Source organism: Bos taurus, chromosome 9 (assembly GCF_002263795.3).
Source record: "Bos taurus isolate L1 Dominette 01449 registration number 42190680 breed Hereford chromosome 9, ARS-UCD2.0, whole genome shotgun sequence".
NCBI lineage: Eukaryota > Metazoa > Chordata > Mammalia > Artiodactyla > Bovidae > Bos > Bos taurus.
This window is the reverse complement of record NC_037336.1, coordinates 69,074,382-69,096,809: the sequence shown is the minus strand read 5'-3', so window position 1 is coordinate 69,096,809 and position 22,428 is coordinate 69,074,382. Positions and strand designations below refer to the sequence as shown.

At 39.8% G+C, this 22,428-nt stretch overlaps 1 protein-coding gene across 32 annotated transcripts in view; it reads left to right on the top strand.

The window, feature by feature from the left end:
• EPB41L2 (erythrocyte membrane protein band 4.1 like 2) overlaps positions 1 to 22,428 on the top strand; it is a 211,015-nt gene that overhangs the window by 52,408 nt on the left and 136,179 nt on the right. Inside the window, exon 1 of one of the 32 annotated variants that reach the window (XM_010808555.4) lies at positions 4,676 to 4,771. The exons of the other annotated variants lie outside the window; for them this stretch is intronic. The gene's annotated coding sequence lies outside the window, so the exon portion shown is untranslated. Of the gene's footprint in view, positions 1 to 4,675; positions 4,772 to 22,428 lie in introns of those variants that run through there. 32 annotated transcript variants of the gene reach the window in all.

The window sequence follows — 22,428 nt, the reverse complement described above, 5'->3', positions numbered from 1 at the left end:
CATAACATGTAGTCAGTTGTAGAAAATTGAAAATTGATTTTTAGAGGGTTGTGAGGGTGACAAAGCTCTGTAAAAGTTTATGTGGACAGTCATGGGAATTGTGAGTTAGAAGTTCTGGTTTCTTTCTTTTTCGGCTGTCTTGTTGACTTTAAAATAAATGATCATTAGCATCCCCGTGTGATCTTGGCTCTGCCTTTGGAATGTAAGTAAGAACGGACGAACGCATCTGGACGTTCCTTGTCCCTCTTCACGTGCTCTGAGTAGTAAAATCTTGACAGTAAATTGTAAGGCCTTGTGTAGCTTTCTAGTCTGAACTTGAGGTGGAGACTTTCGTTTCCCTTCCTATGGGGCCATGTTGGTCGGGTGTTGGTGGTAAAAAGCAGGCCATGACTTTTAAAAATTCCATGGCTTTTAAAAAAGGGATCAAGCCATGGTGGAGTGGAGAGTTTTAGGCAGTTTGGGTGGAGGCCCAGGTTCCTGTGGCTCTTCATCTCCAGTTGCCAAGAGTTGCCATGTCAACCCCCTGGTCAGGCACCACATCTCTGGGTTGGTCCCTGCTGGAGAAGTGGTAGAGTCGGGATTCTTCACTGGACTGTCTTAGTGTGAATGAAGGGTGACAGAAAGGGTCAGCCCCTACTCATTCTTCTGGGGAGCAAATGTGTGTTAGGGGAAACTCCTTATGTGTGTTTTCCTTAAAAATTGCAGTTAAGCTTTATGGATTAATTGGACCATCTGAAGTAGGCTTGGGGAGTTAGTACTCCCTTTAGTGGCTGTTTCTGTGGGGAAAAAATAATAACAACTAACATTTACTTACTTAGAGTTGTTGTTCAGTTGCTAAGTCATGTCCGATTCTGTGACCGCATGCACTCCCATCCCCGGCTTCACTTGTGTCATCCTTATCTCATTCCCCCCTGTGCTCACTCCTTCCCCAACAAAGTCCTCACTTCATTTGAGGTTGGGGTGTATGTATGTTTTTTCCTGTTTCCAAGGCAGTGACTCAAAATCTGGCCTGTCATGAGTCAGTTCAGTTCAGTCCCTCAGTCGTGTCCGACTCTTTGCGACCCCATGGACGGCAGCACACCAAGCTTCCCTGTCCATCACCTACTCCCAGAGTTTGCTCAAAGCCACGTCCCTCGAGTCGGTGATGCCATCCAGCCGTCTCATCCTCTGTCATCCCCTTCTCCTCCTGCCCTCAATCTTTCCCAGCATCAGGGTCTTTTCCAATGAGTCAGTTCTTTCTGGACTGCCTATAGACAGGCGTGCAGAATTAGTCCTTCTCAGGCCTGCTGGAAGTTAACGGTTTAGAGCTGCTGAAGTTTGACTTTCAGGGATGGTCCTGCACAGTGATGGCTGTGCTCTACAAAGTGTTTAAAGCCGTAAAGTTCTGAGTGTAGGATTCCTAAGCAGAGTATAGTCACGTGTGACTGTGAGGTTTTCTTGTGCCAGGAAAGACTGTGTTTTTATGTTAAATAGCATTGGGTGGCCTAAGGGATTCTAGCCACAGCTGCATTCCAGAGACAGTTCAGAGCCTTGGCTGGTAATGACATCACCACCGCAGGTGCCAGATCATTCTTTTTTTTTTCCAATATAGCTTGCCCACGCCTTTTTTTCTTAAAGAACGTTTATGTACTGCTGTGAGGATTTGTTGCAGAATAAGTATGAAATCCAATTCTGGGTGTGTGTGTGTGCATGTGTGTAGGTAGAGATGAAAATAAAGTGCTTTTGGAAGATCACGCAGTCCCAGAAATTCCAGTTTTAGGTTACTTGCGTTCAATCACTCCCAAGAGATTTTGATGGGGAAGGGTGGGACGGAGGAGGTGGTTCAGACTAGAAGAGAAAAGGAGCTGTGATAAAACAAGGTTGAGGGGCTTCCTCCCTCTACTTTCCCCCTGATCCGAGATTGGCCTGGAGTGTTTCCAAGAGAACTCTGATTTCCAGTGTATTTCACAGAGGCCGAAGAGCTTGGGATTGGATTTTTTTTTTTTAATGATAAATTTATGTGTTTGTTGAATAAAACTTGCAATACAGGGAAACATAAATAGTAAAAGCCAGCCTCATTCCCACTTTAAGACATAATTTCTTTATATTATATTTTTATTTTGTAAAAAATGCATTTGGAGGTGATAGAATACATTCAGAGGTTATAGGATAACCACTTCAGTAAATGCATATTTATGTACATTTCACAAGTAGGGTTCATACTATGGTTTTGACGTTTATTTTCATTTAACTTTGTGTCATGTTTGCCGCGCCAAGTAGTTTTTTTTTTTAGAATGCAGAATTTTAGAACTATGAGGTACTTTAAGAGGTAATGAATCCTCCCTGTATTTTATAATTAGGTAATTTAATAAAATGAAGTTAAATGACTTGCTCTAAATTCCTGTTACTTTCAGAACTGGAATTAGAACTGGTTCTATCTATTCCAGTATATTTTTAACTATCCCATTCTGCCTATTTTACTTTATTTACTGGCAAAACTGTGTGAATAATTATCTCTAGGATAAATTAGAGATTGTTGCCCCAGATAATTTAATCCATCTCACTCTGAGTATGAAAAAAAGTGAAACTTTGAGACTACTCAAACACACCTGTGTAGTTAAATTACTTTGCCCCAAGTGATTTGGAGATGTTAGAAACCATTATGAGATGGCTGGATTGTTGCTATTTTAGGGTTATTTGATGTGAACCTGGAAGAAGTAAAGTTTAAAAATGTGTGCTTTACACTTAGCACAAGCATATTTGAAGTGTTTCTTTCTGTCATGTTAAAACCAATAAATCTCTTCAAACTTTTTAGTGGTCTTGCCAAACTGTTAATTATCATCTCCTTTGCTAAATTTCCTCTTCTCTGGAATTCTATTTTCCTTATTTTGCTGAATTCCCATAAGAGTTCTTGGCTGTATAATTCCTTTGGCAACTACTCACATAGTCTTAATGCATTTCTTCTACCCCTGTCTTGAAACAGTAACATTTTATGAACCTTAAACTTTCCATGAGGTTGTGTGAGTCCATTTCTTCTACTGTTGTCTTGAAAACAGTAACATTTTCTGAATGTTAACTTTGCATGAGGTTGTGTGCATAAGACTCTTGGCTCCTCAAGGACAGGATGTTGTCTTGTTATTTTCCTTCCTTCCACTTCTCTCCCCTTCACTTTGCCTCCTCACTGTAGTACCAGCAGAGCACCTGTGGGCTCACTCTGTTATTATTGTAACTTGTTAAAAAAGTTCTGAGCACATTGAGGGCAAATCAGAGAACATGGCCTCCTCTCTGTGAGTTTGGTAGTCCTGCCGGTACTGCCGATTTCAGGAATATCTCTGCAGAAAAAGCGAGTCTAGTATGATTTGCACATTGTTTTGGTCAGCAAGTAGTTAGATGTCATTTTTGAGGCAGTTGTTATGGATTCATACAGTGTACTAGCACACATAGCCTCAGACTCACCCTCACCTCTGTTTGAACTCAGGCTAGAAGAAACTGTATAAAGCAGCTGATGGGTGGGCTACTGCAGGGCTGTCTGAAAAATAGGTGACGGAGAATCCTCACTTTTTGTTTTTCTTGGAAAAATTCCTCCACAGGAAGTCTTCAGCATATTTTAAATTCTGCATCTTGAAGAACTTAAGATTTTGTATATCTCTGAACTTGCTGTATCTTGAGGGAAGAAATGGAAGATGGGATGAAGGGCGTGAAGAAACTTAGTGTTGAGTAAGTGGAGAAGAAGTAGGAATAGGAAGTGGAGAAGAAAGGGAATAATGGCTGGGATACATTTGTAGGTAGAGGAAGACGGAAAGAGTAAGAATGGAAAGAGATCGAGAAATAAGGATAAACAGCCAACTATTAGGGTGGGGACAAAAATCTGAATGTCATTTGGCAAGGATGCTTATACTTTTGGTTTCTTCCCAAAAGTTTTTCAAATGATTGTAGTGGGTGGGGAAACTCCACTAGAGATGACAGCTTAAGTGTTGGATGAGGAATATGACAGAAATAGCTTGAGTGACTGAAGTAGGAAGAAACAGAATTAAGAAACTTTTTTTTTTTTTTCCTGGCAGTGCTCTGCATTTCTTATAATACTGTGCTTAATTTATTCCAAAAAGGTTTTCAGTATCGTGTAAAGAGTCTCATTTTTGGTCAACTCCTTTTTTTCCTGTGGGGTTGCTTGCCTTAGAATAGGTGTCGAGCTCTCCCTCTCTTTCAGCTTGTTCACTATGGAAAACTGTCAGGACATAGAAGATATGCTGCAAAAGGAGACTGATTCCAAGAGTTGACCGCAGGACAGCAGCCACATCATTCAAGGGACCCAGTACATGTGTGTGACGTTTATGTGCACACACACGTGTTCTTTTTCCTTAAAGAAGTCTTGTGATGCTAGAATGTGATCTTATTTCTTTTGAAGTCTTTTTTTTTTTATTCATTATTTTTAAGTACTAATGGCTCTGCATACTCTCCAGGCTATGGGGAATTGTTTTTCCATATGTTTCTGTTCGGGTCAGTGAAAAGAGGAAAATAATTTAGGGATGAATTTTATGATTGGAAAAGGAACACTGCCTCCTAAAGATATTGATGTTTATCGGTGGGTTCTAGTATCAGTCGTATTATATCCTGACCCGGGGCTGGGCTGCGCCTGACATAAGCGTTAGGAACTGAATTGTGTCAGCACTGCTCCGTAAGGCGTTTATCTTAATCCAGGCGTCCTTGGATTGTGCCCACGAGCACACAGTGGTGGGAGTGATCGCAGAGCTGGGCTGCTGGTGTGAGCTCCGAGGAGCTCAGTGATCACCCGGTGAGTCCAGTCCCGGTGAACCTGAGTTGGTGTTTTTATTTAGATGCTCTATTTTGATCTCATGAGGGGTCGTGGTATTTTAGTTACTTCTGTGTCATTCTCCTGGGATGGACTGAATAGCCCTGAATTCTGTCTCACGGGGCCCTGTTATGCAGCTCAAGTAAGTAGAGGATGATGGCCAGGGAGGTACCAGCCGTGGAGCTGGTTGCGGTACGGTCCAGATTTGGGTGTTTGGGTTGGCCAGCTTTCCTGGAAGATAAGCTTATATTGTATTTACATAGATACATCCTGAAGGTTCTGTGTAATTATACAGTTGTATTTGAGTGTTCCAGAATAAAATAGTACATCTCCTGTCTGTGGTTTTGGCTCTGAGAGCCATAGCTGCTGCTTTCCTGCACGTTCTCCTGCACTTTTCCCTTGTTCCTGCTTTCTCCTGTGATCTTCTGTGTTACCCTGAGTGGAGAAAGGAGCAAAATCTTCCATACTTGTCTCTGGTGAATGCTTTGCATGAAGGAGAGATTATAGAAATGCTGTGGTTTAAAAAAAAAAAAAAAAGCCACTAGCCTGCATTTTCGTACTGTTTTTACACCTGTGGGGAATTGGAAGTTTTGAAGGTACACTGGGAAAAGAAAAACCAAGAGGAAAACGTGTTTTGGAAAAACAAACCTGGCTGGGAAGTTAGGTTTCTGCCTTTTCTTACAATATTCTTTAAAAAAATAAAAATTCCCTCACTTAGCTCAGAATTTCTTAGATTCTCTCGTGTCTGTGATGCAAAGGATTGGCTACATTATTTTTTCAGGCCCCTCCCAGACTCATGATTCAGGAGGACTGTATATCCCCAAACGTATTGTTGTAGGACTTATTTCAGAGCCACTTCTGTTTTCTTCTTGCTTCTCTTAGAATTCAGTACCTTTTTGAAGGTGATGATCCTTTAGGGTAGTCTTAACCCACGAGAACCAATCATACAGGTGAAGATAGTTGTTTCACACTCCTCACATTTTCCTTGTATGAATCTTAAAAGGCGGCATGACATTTCTTGCCATAAATGTGCCAAAATAGTGTTTATTCCACTGGAGGGCCATTTAATTTAATATTAGGCTTACTTTATTGAATCGTTAAGGTGATTATCTTGGATAATAGAAAAATAAGATGACAGTGCCAGGAATTGTCTGAAAAAACAGGTGCACAGTTTGTTTTTTAAAAAGTGTTTTCTTATAATCTCATCTCTTTCTCCTCAAATGTAGTAAGCATAACTTTGTGCAAGGGAGTGTGTGTTTTGCTTTGGGGGATCCAGAGATAAGACAGACTTGTTAAGTATGGTGGCTAAGATGTGCTCATAGGATCAGTACTGCAGAAAGTGCAGAGCTCTGGAAGGGGGTAAGGGAGTGTCGTGGGCACTTGGAGGAGAGAGGGATGGCACTCTTTGGACAGGGCATGGCCGGTGGATGGCTTTTGCCTGATGGTGGTGGTTGTGATGGGCATGCTTCGAGGAGTAAGCCTGGAGATTCTTGGCTTTTTCCTCCCTCAAGACTAGAAATCATCATGCATCCTACTGAGCAGAAAAGTTAGAAAGGAGGGTGTGGCCAGAGCCTAGAGGACTGCATTTCAGGTGAAAGAATTTGGGTTTTCTTTCTGCAGTTACTGAGGTTTTCCAAACAGGTGAATGATGTGATCAGAACTGGAGTGTAGGAAGATGAGGTGGATAGAGAGGCACAGTAGGGCTAACAAATTTATGAGAAAATGTTAGTTATGAGAAAAATTTACCTTTGGTAACTTATTTACTGGTTTTACTGACTTGAATCAGAGTCTACTGCTTGTTTTTTTCCTACAGTACAAAAGTCATCAAATTGTTTTTTTAGGGCACTCTCCACTGAAGATAACTAAGTATATACCCTTCAGATAAAAGTGAGGAACAATCAATTTGTCTTTGTTGTGATCTTTTTCCATTAAGTATACTCAGCTATTTACTGTATTTTGTAATTAACCTTGACTACTCTTGGCATTCTCTCACAGCCTCCCCCCCCCCCCCCCCCCCGCCTCCGCCCCACCCCCACCCCGAGGGCATTTCTTAAGTCCTTTTCATATCAGTGTTTTAAAGACATTACATGATTGAGTGGGTATATCACAACTTCACCTTCACCTCCATTTAACAAGTGTTTAGTTCCATTTTAGTATGCTATTTTAGGAATCTTTTTGTCCTGTTTTTGACAATAGTTTGTCTTTAATCCTTGTGAACATTATTTGGTGTTGATAGTCTTGCAAGTCAAAGTATCTTGGAAAGAAAGTCAAAGTCTTATAGCTAATAAGTGAAAGAGTTACAGTTGAAACTCAGATCTGCTTGTTACTGAATCATTTTATATCTGCAGGCCTCAGTTTCCTTATCTATAAAATGGAGGCATCGATAGTACACTTCTAATAGAGTGATCATGGGAAATGAAGTGAAATGATCCCATGTGCTGGCATAGGTTGTTTGTAAGCCATCTTCTAAACAATATAGATGCCTGGTGCTTGTGAATCTAAAACACTTAATTGATTCAACCGATAAGTAATTTTACATTTTGAATTTTAAAGGTAATTTTCTTTTCAAACTTAATGAAATCACCCAACTTTTAAAACCTCAGGCCCTCTTAATTTTGTGTACTGTAACACATGAAACTTGTATTCTCAATAGTTTCTTTTAATTCTTCCCCACAGACTGTCATTCTACACGTTCAGCTCTGTTTTGTGTTAATTTTTACTGCCTTTCCCCCCTGAAATGCAATAGTCCTGTAGTGTCCTAGTGGAAACATTGTTCTCTTTGTTTGGGCTAAAGAAGTGCCTTTGTCATTCCTTTGAGACATTCCGCAGATGCCATTTTGCAGTTCTGAAAAATATGTTGCTGTCCTCCTTGTGCTGTGTTATATTGTGTGTGTATGGCTTGGTATTTTAATGAAGTTGTAGTGAAAACTTGACAGTGATAACTTGTCACGTGATGATAAAACGTAGAAAGGCTCTTTCTTGACTGTAGATATGTGGTCCCCATCTCTCCATAGTGTTGTGTGGTCGGAAAGTAGATCCCTCCTTTATTCAGACATTTGATACTTTTTGACTAACTTCATAGAAAACTGTTAAAACAGCTTCTTCCAACATGTACTGCTTTTTAAAGATCTCTTAATTTATATGTTCTTAATAGCATTTTAAGTGGCAAGTATACCCTATAATTTGCTAAGTGGCTTTAATCCTTGTACTGAGAAGTGGGGGCAAAAATCTTTTGGGAAATTGCCCTGATAAAATCCAGGAAATTCCTTTCATTCTTTTAAATCCAGTTAAAATCTAACTTTTAAAAAAGGCCTCTGATGTAACAGTGTCTGCAAGCATGTGCTTCTTAGAGCCCAGTAGTTTCTTATAGATAGTGCCAAGCTCAAAGAGGAGTAGCATGAATGTATCCCTGTGTTTCAGGTAAATCTATACCCCATGGCACACGACCAGTTTATTATAACTTTGCTGGGACTTAGCCAGCTTGTTTTGTACTGCTTTTAAAACTGCCAAAGTAGGGGTACAGAAATGAAGGGGGGAAACTCATATTTCTTTGTTTAAGTGGATTTTAGTTTATTAAAACATTTCTTAATTATTGTATGTTTAGTGGGAAAAGCTTGTTAATATAGAAAAATACAAATAAAGCAAAATTTTCCATTGTCCACATTCAGGAACAACAATTGTTACCATTACGGCTGAGCATTTCCAGTGTTTTATCTGTGAATTTACGTATGAGGTAGAACAACAGGGTTTTCCTTTTAAACGTGCTTGTTTGCCTTTGGCGACTGTATATCTAAATTGTTCTTCTTTAAATTGAAGTATAGTTGATTTACCATATTGTTAGTTTCTGGAGAAGGACATGGCAAATTCCGTGGACGGAAGAGCCTGGTGGGCTACAGTCCATGGGGTCACAAAGAGTCGGCCATGACTGAGCACATCAGCAGCACATTGTTAGTTTCAGGTGTATAGCGAAGTAATTCGATCATATATTATTTTTCAATTAGAGTTCAATACAGGATATTGAATATAATTCTCTGCACTATGTAGTAAAGCCTTGTTGTTTTTCTCTTTGATATTTGGTAGTGTGCATCTGTTGGTCCCATATTGCCAATTTATTCCTCCCTCCCTTTCCTTTTGGTGACTGTGAGTTTATTTTCTGTATCTGTAAGTTTTAAGATAGTACTGCTTAATTTTAGAAATGTTACTCCATAGGGCATTCATTCATTAGATGGACTCACTTGAAAGTTCTCAATTAGTAGAAAGTGTGTACCTTTATTGCCTAAAGATATATGAGTCAGAAAAGGATGGGCTAATCATTTTGGATGTTTTCCAGGATCATAAAAGCATAATAGGTCTATATTAGAACTGTTAAGAAGCCTTTAAAACAAGTAAAGATCCTATCACATAAGCCCTGGCTCGTCTTGGACAGCTGGCTCATTGATTTCCAACAAGAGCTGATTCTGTGGTGGCCTGACTCCTGTCATCTGCGGCAGAGGTACCCAGGGATTACGGTGTTTGTATATGTTTAGCCATCAGCTGGGCTGGTTTTAGACAATGATACCAAGCCCTGTGCCATACCATCCCATCTGTTTCTTTTAAAGATAAATATACAGTTGGTATGGGACAGATCCTGTTACACTAAACTCCGTGGCAGAAATAAACTTCCCAGGTGGCTCAGTGGTAAAGAATCTGCCTGACAGTGCAGGAGATACAGAAAACTCCAGTTCGATCCCTGAGTCGGTAAGATACCCTGGAGGAGGAAGTAGTAATCCATGCCAGTATTCTTGCCTGGAGAATCCCATGGACAGAGGAGCCTGGTGGGCTGCAGTCCATGGGGTCATAAGGAGTTGGACACGACTGATCGACTAAACAACAACAGCAACATTAAAGGTTGAGGTGAGAGGAAATCCTCTCCAGGGGATTGGTAGATACTTCGACCAATCTTCTTCCAGAAGAGAAAAGCATCTCAAGCCTGGCTCTTATTACTCTAGGATCCAATGGGAAGAATATTTACTTTCGATATATAGATGATAAGCCAGCAGGAACAAAATTCTATATCTTGTTATATCTGTGCTGTTGTTTCAACACTTATTGAGTTAGATGTTCTGGTATAGTTAACATGGAATTATAGATGATAATGGGAGGAGATAAAAAAGGGATTGAGGAAGATATGAGACACTCCAATTATGGCTGAACCCAAATGGCTTGAATAGATCCAGGCAAAGTCTTGGGTGGGAGGAAAATATCAGGGGGATGGTGACAGAGGGGGAAGTTAGATGTGGCTGCTAAGTAGATTATTAGGAGTGCTACATTCCACCATTTGTCTGATATATATATGTATACACACAGTTCCATACATTTAAGTGTAATGTATAATTGTGTGTATATCCTTTTAGTTCAGCTTACACAGGTCAACTGCAGGTACAGGCCTTCCCTCTTCCAAGGACAGACCATATAAAGTTCTGTTGGCCTGCTGCATCTAGAGGCAGAGTATAGTCTCAGAACACCGTGTACCGGTCGGTGATGTCCATTCCTCTGGCTTCAGTTCCATCCAGATCAGATGTCAGCGATCAGCTGCATTGTTGAGATTTCCCCCTGGACAGTGCTCTGCTCTGCCCTGTCCTGTCGTATAGCTGTAAATTACCCTCTTGGATCACCAAGTTGTGTGGTTCGTGGGGTGTATGATTAGGTAGGTTAAGAGCAGTGGTTGCTCTGAGGATAGCTTGTCCTTGAAGTGTAATTCCTGATCAGATCTTACTGCCCCTGGTTCTGTCCATTTGGAGGATTGCCTTCACTCACTATGTATACCTCAGGGCCGTCTCAGAGCGTGGGCTGTGTTACTCTCCATTTAAGTCTGACTTCGCCATTCTTGGCATCCTGCTTCCTTTGCCAGTGGGTCCTCCTGGAGTGGTTGGACCACTCCCTGCTGGGTTGGTTTACTAGACTTCCCTTTGAGAGCCTTGTGATTTGTGAGAGTGTGTATGTACCATAAACTCACAAATAACTTGATTGCCTCCCCCGCCCCCATGTTTTATTCTGTTGTCTAAAAGTCAGTAACAGAGCTATTATTAGGTTTGGTTACAAACTGCTTGTTTTTAACCTTATACCTGGAAGCTGGGGTTAGATTTTTTTTTTTTCCTCAAGTGTAGACAGGGGAAGTGGACGGTCTAGACAGAGGAGAGTCAGCATTAATGAGGACACGGAAGCATTTCTTGTTGAGGAGGCTGGTGTGGCTGGAGCTTGGGATGTGTGAGAGAGCATGAGAAGCAGAAGATGAGCCTCGTATTTGGACTGGAGTCAGTCAGTGCGGAACCTGGGAGATTATACTGAGCAGTTTGGTCTCCATACTCCCTGCAGAGCCACTGGAAGCCTTTCAGAAATTTTCATTGCTATTATTTATTTGAAGGAAGAGGCATAATTGCAAATATCTGTATTGCAGAAATACTACATGCCAGGTTTTATGGGGAATTAAGCAGATTTCCCTGGGTATCTGTGCTGGTGAATTTTACCCTCAGTTAAAGGCATCTACCCAAGGAAACCTCCTTTTGTATTTCTTTTATTTATGGCTTTAGGTGAAATTGCCAACTCCAGTAACACTTTTGTATTTCTGTGCAATAAAATCTGGTGCTGAGGTTTTTGGGTGGTATTTATTGTACTGGTGACTAGGATCAAATATTTACTTAACCTAATTTTAATAGTAAATCTCACCGTTACCAGTTAAGTACATTGTTTTTACTACGGAGTAATAACCTGAAGCTTGGCAGTACTGATTTAAGTAGGTGTCTTTGGTATTTGTTGCTCTTTATTATGAAATAAATTTGTGCCCAGTCTTACTGTGAACCAAGCTGGGCATTCAAAGATGAGGACGAAGGCTGAGCTGCAGATAACTTCACAGTGAGGAAGACTGATGCCAGGAACTCAAAAACGGTCATTTCAGCAGTAGAAGTACCTATAGAAAAAAGAACAACACTATGAACCTGGATGAAGAGTGAGGAAAGGGTCAGGAGTGACAACTATACTGAATTTATTTATTTTTTACTGGGATTTTTGTTTGTACTACTAATTGAGTATGACCCATCAGTCCATTCATTCATCAAACATTCCTTTGGCTTCCTTTACTGTATGACAGGTGTTATATTGGGTTGTGGGGGATATAGATGTAAGACTGCAGTCTTTGCCTCTGGGAATCTATTGTTCACATGGAGAGACAGCCAGTCAATAGCAAAGAGAGACATTTTGGGGACTGGGAATTGCCCCTGAAAACTGGATAAATAAAACATTTTTTAACTGTTTTGCTTAATAATTAATAAAATCATACCATGTATCAAATAAGTGAGAATCTTTTTGTAAATTACCTTCTTAATAGTTGTATAGGAAATATTTGTTGAATGAATGAATGTATCTTTTGTGTAAGAATAGGTTTTTACAAATTGGTATTAACACAAAAGAACATTTGCATTATTTGCTACTGGCGATCGCTTCATGGATAGGATGCTTTTTCTTTCCAGTTGAAATTTCCAGAAAGTATCACTGTCCTAGGGTTTCTGGCCAAGCACTTTTCTGAAGCCAATGGGTGGGTGTATGTTTAGATCCAAGAGAAACAAATTATAACCATGGATGTGAACTTTTCACAGTCTTCTCAAAGTAAAAGCTTGAAAAAATATTTTTATGCTTCTCTCTTGCAAATACTAATATCCTTTTCTAAAGAGAGGAGTAAAGCAAAGATAACATGTTGAATATACTGGGTATTCATATTGTTGCCATCCTTCCTTGTAATTATCACAACACCTCAAAACGTTCATTGAGAATTTTTGGCTGTAATTTTGAATCTTAGAACTTGGTAGAAAGAAGTATATATGTTCAGTTCAGTCACTCAGTCGTGTCTGACTCTTTGCGAACCCATGGACTGCAGCACGCTAGGCCTCCCTGTCCATCACCAACTCCCGGAGTTTACCCAAACTCATGTCCATTGAGTTGGTGATGCCATCCAACCATCTCATCCTCTTGTCCCCTTCTCCTCCTGCCTTCAATCTTTCCCAGCATCGGGTTCTTCTGATTCTTCTCTTCAGTCAGTTCTTCCCATCAGGTGGCCAAAGTATTGGAGTTTCAGCTTCAACATCAGTCCTTCCAATGAACATTCAGGACCAATCTCCTTTAGGATGGACTGGTTGGATCTCCTTGCAGTCCAAGGGACTCTCAAGAGTCTTCTCCAACACCACCGTTCAAAAGCATCAATTCTTCGGCTCTCAGCTTTCTTTATAGTCCAACTCTCACATCCATACATGACCACTGGAAACACCATAGCCTTGACTAGACGGACCTTTGTTTGCAAAGTAATGTCTCTGCTTTTTAATATGCTGTCTAGGTTGGTCAAAGCTTTCCTTCCAAGGAGTAAGCATCTTTTAATTTCATGGCTGCAGTCTGTATATGTGGTGAAATTCAAATAACACTGGACATTGCTGTTTTAAATAATGTAGGTATTCCTACATTCCTAATATTTAAAGTAGATTTTTTTGTACACAGCTTACTTAGAAATGGATTATTTACCTACTCTGACAATCTCTGTCTTTTAGTTGGTAAATTTAGGCCATTTACATTTAATTAATTGTTGCTGGGCACCATTTTCTTTGTTTTCTGTTCCATCTGTTCTTTCTTTTTCTTTTTTTCCCCTTTCTTTTTCTGTCTTCCTCTGGATTGAGTTATTTTTCTTTGAGTCCATTCTGTCTTTACTATTGGCTTATTCATCTACACCTCTTTTTTTGTTTGTTTTTTTCTTTTTTTATGTACCTCTTTGTTACCTAATTTAACTCATTAAATTTGTCTCCATACCCTCTGGTTCCTTTTATAACTATTTCAGTGACTGACTTCTGCTGCCCTATTAATTGCTCTTTATTTTTCTCTCTTAACTCTGATGTGTTACCAAATTCTTATCATTCTGCCAATTGAATATTACTTGAATTTATCCATTCCTTCCGCTGATACCTTCTCTAGTCAGATACTATAAACTGCACAAAGCTGAGCTCTTTTGGGGTACAGTTTTAACTTTGGTAGTCAAAGAAATACAAGTCTTACTGCTGACAAAGAATTGACAAACCACTTAGGTTTTTACTCTGGTCTCTTGAAAAACCCAAATGTGGTTTTATAATAACTGCAAAACTTAAAAATTCTCAGTACCACTTTATGAATTTTTCTTACTCTTCTTCTACACAGTTTAAAAACAGCTCTCATACTCTTTCCTTTCAACCAGTTTCCTCCCAAACAATGAACACCAACTCTCTCAGTTTCAGTTTGAGTCTCTCCTGTGTTCTTTATGGATCTGTTCTTTAGTTACTCAGCCCATTCCACAATAAATCAGTCAAGTTGCTTTCAAAATTGAAATTACAATGGCAAAATTCTCTTTGGAGGTGAGGAAGCAGAGACTGGCTACTTATTTGCTAATATTTTATTTTTTAAACATTAATGAGGCTGTCATTTCTTAGATGAAGAAGGAAATGGCACCCCACTCCAGTACTCTTGCCTGGGAAATCCCGTGGATGGAGGAGCCTGGTAGGCTGCAGTCCATGGGGCTGCGAAGAGTCGGACATGACTGAGCGACTTGGCTTTCACTTTTCACTTCATGCATTGGAAGAGGAAATGGCAACCCACTCCAGTGTTCTTGCCTGGAGAATCCCAGGGACATAGGAGCCTGGTGGGCTGCTGTCTCTGGGGTCGCACACAGTTGGACACGACTGAAGTGACTTCGCAGCAGCAGCAGCAGCATTTCTTAGATATGCAGTATCTATGTTATAGATATATAATGGTCTGTCTGGTTTTCCTGCCACCCCTCCCCCCACAGTTTAAAAAATTTTTGTTCTTCATATTGTAGTCAGAATTATAGTTTTAAAGTCTTTTAATTTTAAGCTTAAAATCCTTTCATGGTACCACTTTACTTTTCAGAAGAGCCTCAAATGTTGTAACATCTCTTTTATCCTTGCTGTTTTGGATTTTAACTTACTTATTGAGTTTCAGATGTTAGGTTGCCTCTCTGAGTTTAGCTGATATATCAGGTTTTCTGTCATGTCTAGACTTTGGTACATGTTGCTAGCAATATTCTACTCTCAGGTCTCAATTTAGATATAACTTCCTCTGTAATATTTAGATATAATTTCTTCTGTGTTCTTCCTTTCACTGGGCCTTTTCCTCCCTGTCAAATATACCTCACTCCAATTGATTCTTTACCTGTATCTTTAAAAAAAAAAAAAAAAATTGTTGTTTAATTGAAGGATAATTGCTTTACAAAATTTTGTTGGTTTCTGTCAAACGTCAGCATGCATCAGTCATATAGGTATAGGTATGTCCCCTCCCTTGAGCCTCCCTCCCATCTCCCTCCCCCTTCCACCCCTCTAGGTTGATACAGAGCCCCTGTTTGAGTTCCCTGAGTCATACAGCAAATTCCCATTGGCTATCTATTTTATATATGGTCATGTAAGTTTCCATGTTCCTATCTCCATAGCTCTCACCCTCTCCTTCCTCCCCGCACCCCGTGTCCACAAGTCTGTTCTCTATGTCTGTGTTATCATGTCTGTGTTATCACAGTTGTTTGATGGTTAATGGGCTCTTAACAATACTAAGTATTTAAATCCATAAACATGGATTTACTTAGGTGTTTGATTTTTTTTGAATAGTGTTACATACTTTTCAGTGTACAAGCCTTATACTTCCTTGTCTAAATTTACCCTATGTATTTTACTCTTTTTGATGCTAAGTGAGACATTATTATTATTTTTGGATTGTTTATTGCTTATGTATAGAAATACAACTCAAGTTTGCATATTCATTTTATACCCTGCAGCTTTCCTGAACCCCTCTATTAGCTTTTTAAATGTATTTTTAAGGATTTTTATTTATTACAATCATGTCATCTGCAAGTAGAGGTAGTTTACTTCTCCCTTTCTTATTTGAGTGCTTTTTATTTTTCTTGCCTAATTACCCTGGCTTGAACTTAAGCACAACATTGAATAGAATGATAAGAGGTTGTGAGAGGGAGCATCTTGTCTTGTTCCTGATCTTAGGGGGAAAGTTTTCAGTCTTCGCCATGTAGTATGATGTTAGCTGTGGGTTTTTGTAGAAGCTCTTTGCATGTTGAGGAAGTTTCCTTCTATTTTTATTATTTTTAGTTTGTTTATCTTGAAAGGATGTTGGATTTTGTCTAATTCTTTTTCTCTCTATTGAGATGATCGTGTATTTTTCTTCTATTATAATTATATTGATTGAATTTCACTTTTTGAATCATCCTTATATTCCTAGAGTAAATTACACTTGATCATGGTCTAAGATCTTTTTAATACCTTGCTGGGTTTAGTTTGCTAATATTTTATTGAGGACTTCTGCCTCAGTTAGGGGTATTGGTTATAGTTTCCTTTTTTGTGACATCTTTGTTTGGCTTTGGTATCAGACCTCGTAGAATGAGTTGGGAGGTTTGGGATTTATTTTTGAGTTGATAAAATGTTCTAAAATTGTTTGTGGTAATGGTTGCACAACTGACTACCCTAAAAAACATTGAATTTTATGGTTAAAGTGGGTAGCTTGTATGTTATTTAAAAGACAACAACAACAAACTGTTATTAGCCCCCTTACTCTGCAGGGAAAAAACCCACCAAAATAAAACTTTAGGCAAGGTGACCTGTCTTTTTTAACCCAGAGGCCTTTTCATCTTCAGAGCTCTCAACAGTCTTTCCAGCTATCATATTTCAGCATTACTTCTGACTTATCTTTGTATGTGACTGATCCAGTGATAGTGGTCAGCCCACTGTCCTGCTCACTGCTTCCTGCTTTGCCAGACGTCCAAACCATCTTGTGCATCTTGCTGCCTCAGTCTGCCCAAGGACTGTTCCTGCTTGTCTTGAATATCACTGTCCCTCTTTCCCACCAATGACAATATATCCTTTCTTGCAAAGTCTGTTCAAATTTCTTCTGTTTACAACTCTAGCCTGCAATTATCTTAGTCCCAAATGCCTACATCAGATGATTGTTGTCTCACTTAAAAAATTGTAATGTGTGATCTGGAATTACGTGTAAGTTTGCTTATGCAAAGAGTGGGATGGAATCTTTGAAATCAAAATTATTTTGAGAAATCTTGTATATGTGTTTGTAGTATCAATAGGTATACACTTTATTTTATGCATTTATAGTTAACTCACAAGTTTACAGGACTTCCCTGGTGGCTCAGACAGTAAGGCATATGCCTACAATATGGGAGACCTGGGTTCGATCCCGAGGTTGGGAAGATCCTCTGGAGAAGGAGATGGCACCCCACTCCAGTACTCTTGCCTGGAAAATCCCATGGATGGAGGAGCCTGGTAGGCTACAGTCCGTGGGGTCGCAAAGAGTTGGACACGACTGAGCAACTAAACTTTCACCTTTCACAGGTGTATATGGATGGCTTTTTATTTGCACTTCTCTGGTCTTCTCAAATGGTTCCTAGTGCTTTGAAGAAAGGCACGATGTGGTATTTTTGTTGTTGTTTAGTCACTAAGTCATTTCCAACACTTTTGTGACCCCATGGACTGTAGCCCACCAGACTCCTCTGTTCCATGAAATTTCCCAGGCAAGAATACTGGAGTGGGTAGCCATTTCCTCCTCCAGGGGGTCTTTGCAACCTAGGGATCAAACTCATATCTCCTGCTTTGCAGGCAGATTCCTTACTACTGAGCCACCTGGGAAGCCCATGATGTGGTATACCTACCCATTAACATTATGTCCTGGGTAAGGATCTGTTGAAATATACGTATATGTTTGGAAATTAGAAAGATCAAGACTTTTCACTTGTTCTTTGAAGTTTTCCTTATGTATTTCTAAAAAATATTTTTTGAGAACATGTCTTAGAGTGAAGTGAAAGTTGCTCAGTTGTGTCCAACTCTTTGCGACCCCATGGACTATACAGTCATGGCATTCTCCAGGCTAGAATACTGGAGGAGTGGGTAGCCTTTCCCTTCTCCAGGGTATCTTCCCAACCCAGGGATCTAACCCAGTTCTCCTGCATTGCAGGGAGATTCTTTACCATCTGAGCCACCAGGGAAGCCCAAAGAATCTCCTTCCCCACACCAGGAGTAGAACCTGGGCTGCCTGGGTGAAAACCATGAATCCTAAACGCTAGACATGTATTGGAGTAGAACGTGTATTTACAGTAAGTCCTAATGTCTGAAGTCCATGTGCAAACGTAAGGCATAGGTAGTGAGACTGTTAATGTCAAGACTGCATTTTGGCACGTGGTGACGTATAGCTGGGAGTGTGCATAAGCCTAGTGGTGTAATGTAAAGAACATGCTTCAAATAAAATAGAATTAGGTGGAAGCCTCAGCCGTCTGTCTCATACATGGTTGTTGGAGGTTAAGTCAGGATCCAGGTTCAGGTTTGTCTGGGTCCAAGACTGACAGTTAACCACTTTAGTATTTTGCATTCCATGCTTTTTAAGGCAAGTTAATTCATTTCTCTGAGCCTTAGTTTATTTACTTATTGAATGAACTTGATAATACTTACTGTGCAGAGATGTTTTGAGACATAAATAGAAATGTTTGTAAAGAATAAGGCAGAGAGCTTGCTCACAAAATAAGCAGGCCTATTAATCCTAGTGAAATATTTTGTTCTTTCAAAACAATTCCAACAAAAGAGATTTTGAAAGTATATCTGACACAGAGAAAGTTGCTTATCTCTTGGCTTTAGAATATTGAACTCTTTGCTGTACATCTTGGCACAGTTTTTGGTGTTTTATTTCTCTAGAATTTAGATAATTTTCCAAGTAAGTCATTTGTTAGCAATTTCTTCCGTTCTCATCTTTGTTGTTGTTGTTCAGAATGAGTTATTGTCAAAGAAATAACAAAATTATCATTAACTTCCCTTCTGAAGACTTTGAGAATATTTGACATTTATGGTTAACGCAACTGTTATTTATTTAAAACCTTAGGTTTTGAAGTTTCCAACTTCAAACCTTAGGAGTGAAGTTTAGGAAGGCTGATTTTTTTTTTTTTTGGTTGGAAGCCATAGTAAGAATAAACTAGAGAAGTGGTTACTGGTTTTCATCTTGGGTGCGGAAGTATGTGTATGAGTATTTTGTTGATGTTGCTATAGAAACAGTAAAAATCCAGCTTGGAAAACATCACAAATAAAGTATTGATTTGGCTATTTAAATTGTTTTTCATAAGTTGGAGTTATATGTAATTGATTTCAAAATGTCTTTGACTTTTTTTTTCCTTTTCGGTCACAAATATCTAGGTATCAAAAGTTCAAGTCAGTACTGAGGATATTAACACTAATAATCATCTAAATATTTTTGGTTAGTACTACTCCTTAGAGGTTTGGGGAAAAATTTGTATTAAGGCATTTGGGGAAAAATTTCTATTAAGGCAAATCCAAATTTCCTGTTTGTGGTGCTGATGGACTGTAAGTTAAAAAATGTGTATATCCATGTATTATAGTTTCAGTTTAGTTGGGGATTTTTCTTAATGAAAAACATATATATATATACACACACTTTTTTCAAGTTTTATGTATGTTTTCTTTTACAAATTTATTATGGAGTTGTACTGGCCATGCTATTTTAGCTTTTTAGTAAAGCTGCAGTTTGGGTCAGGAGAAAGTGATTCCACTCAGCAGTTTGTAGGGGAAAATAGCTCTGCTTCTGGTTTTTATAGACTCTCTTGCTCAAAGGAAGGACTGCCATTGAGTCAGTTACAACTTCAGTGGAAGATGTCTCGCAGCTGTGCCTTTTTGGTTTTGTTCCAGAGATAGTATTTGTGTGTACTGTCAGAATGTCTTAAAGGCCCACCCTGGAAAGGATTCAACTCTATAAAAGGAGTTTTGTTTTATAACCTTTCACATATTCTTATGGGGTTCTGGTGGTGACCGTGGTCTTTATTGTCTTGTCTTTTAAACTGGTATTTTATTGAGACACAGGCTTCACAGTTTGAGAACAGGAATTACAGTTACGGTTATTGTATCTTGTAAATACATTTAACCAAGCCCTTGGCATGCACTGTGATTAAAGCAAAACAAAATACCCTTCTCCAAACCTTGCGATTTCAGTGACTTATTTTTTAGCTTCTTTTTCTGGGCATCTATAGTGATATGAAGATGGCACTCATTTCATGATATTCTTGATAATTTAATAGATACTGATTTACAAGTCAGTTAAGGTAGATGATTATACGTGGCATCCCCAATTTTGAAAAACTTTGGAAGCCAATAACTTTCCATATTGAAAATTGTTAAGTTTAACCCATTTTGAATCCTGTGTTAAAATGAATGCTGAGAGGATTATCATTGACTGTATTCTAGGAGATGGACCATATTTCCTCTTTGGTTTCATTTTCCTTACACCACTTCCTCTTCTAGTCCATGTATGTTTCCGGTTCCCTTCTCCTTGGTCTCTGGGCTAGAGATGTCCCTCATGCCATCCCAGATTAAATTCATTTCTCTCTTCTGAACTTCTGGCCTTCATTTTCCTTTCTCTCCTTTGTATCTTGAACCTCTCCCTACTTTGTCTTTCCCACCAAAAGCCTGCATGAAATAAAATAACCAATACTTCTCCTGTGTGGGTAGATTGTCTCGCAGCCGTACTTCTTGTAGTTATTGCTGTCGTTTCTGCCAGCCTCTTCTCTGGCACTAAATTTCAGAGATTAGTTTGCCCCTTTTTCATACTCCCCTCTGTTCAGTATTTTTCCTTTAGCCAATTGTCTTTTTCTGTACTGTCCACTGGACTTGCTCTTTGGGTTATCAGCAGTCTTTCATGATGCCTGCAAAGCCTTATCTGGTTCTAGAAGCCCTTCGCCTGTTGTCCATTGCTCCCAGCCCAGCTCTTCTCTTGGGGTAATGCTTGCTTGGTTTGATGTCTTTATCTTATTCTGGTCCTTCCCACCCTCCTTCATAGGTTCTTTGCTCCCTGCCTGGTTATTTACTATGAGCATTTTTTTTTTTTTTAACCTCTGTCTTGCCTTGGGCTTCATCTCTTCTATAGCTTCAGATTACACTGATTGACCAAGTAGTTCCAGATTTTAGCATGGAAACCTAGGCTCTGTGGTTCAGACACATATCTCCAGCTGGCCTGATTTTCCACCCAGATGTCACACAGTCACTTAGTCCAAATGTGTTAAAAGTGGAAGCTTGGGCTTCTTTCATCCGTCTTTCATATTCTTTTTGGAAATCTATCTCTAGGTTCATGTTCCCGCTGTCTGACCTTTGACTGCCAGGAACCTGGGAACTTTGTTCTCCCTGACTCCCACTGCTCAATTCTTTTATCAAATCCTGTCCATTTTAACTACTAAATATTTACTGACTTCATCTCTTCATTTGCTTCCCTGTTGCCTCTGTGTCAGTTCAGATGCTGTTTTCTGGATCACCGGGGCCTCTGCTTAACCAGTTTCCTTTTACTACGGCATCTGTTATCACACAAGTGCCGAAGCCATCCTCCCGAAATGCAAAAGGAATCTTATTTTTCATTGCCTACAGGACAGAGTTGAAACATCTGAGCTTAGCGTACTCATCACTCACTGTTTGGCTACTACCTCCCTCGTCCCATTTCCTCCATTCCCCACCCCGTATTCCGGGCAGATGAGGTGTGGACTCGCCGTTCTCAGCAATGCTTTTATCTCTGGTGATTCTGTGTCTTCAGTCTCTATTCCCATGGTGAGGAGTATGCTTTAACCCGCTTACAATCAGCCCTCCTTCTCCTTCAAGGTCAGCGCCAGCGTCACCTTGGGAAGCATTCTTCCCTCATCAAGTCAGTTACTGTTGAAATGTTTATGCCTATATTTCAGCTCGGTTCTCTTTGTAGTGTTATTATTTATTTAGGTACTCTTCGGCTGGAGCCAAGTTTTATACAGGTGTGTATCCTGGAGCCAAGTTTTATACAGGTGTGTATCCTGAACAGCTATCAGTAGACAAAGGGTAATTCCTCATTGAATGAATGGATCTTAGCAAAACCTAAAATTACGGAATTCAGGATCTCATAGATACAGATAATGGTGAATCCTCTAGCTTGTGAAAGTCACTCAGTTGTGTCCGACTCTTTGCAACCCCATGGGCTATATATAGTTCATGGAATTCTCCAGGCCAGAATACTGGAGTGGGTAGACTTTCCCTTCTCCAGGGGATCTTTCCAACCCAAGGATAGAACCCAGGTCTCCCATGTTGCATACGGATTCTTTACCAGCTGAGCCACAAGGGAAGCCCAAGAATACTGGAGTGGGTAGCCTATCCCTTCTCCAGTGGATCTTCCCGATCCAGGAATTGAACTGGGGTCTTCTGCATTGCAGGCAGATTCTTTACCAACTGAGCTATCAGGGAAGCCCCCACTCTGGCTTAATGTTGGATATTTATTGTTTCAGGTGGGGAGGGGCTGTGGATTGAGAATGTATTAGCACTTGTGCTTAGGGTTTTCTTTCATAATTCAGATTTGAAGAGGTAAGTTTCTGTAGAAATGAAAGAAAGAAGTGAGTGGAGGGACAGTTTCAGAATACAGAGATAATAAAGATACGGAGGGTTAGAAGTACACTGGATCCTCAAACAAGTGCCCAAACCATGCAGATGGCAGGCTGAAGGAAGATAGTGACGCAAGCAACGTGAGGAGAGGACCCCAGATTGGGTTGTGTGTCCCCAGAGCCTGACGAG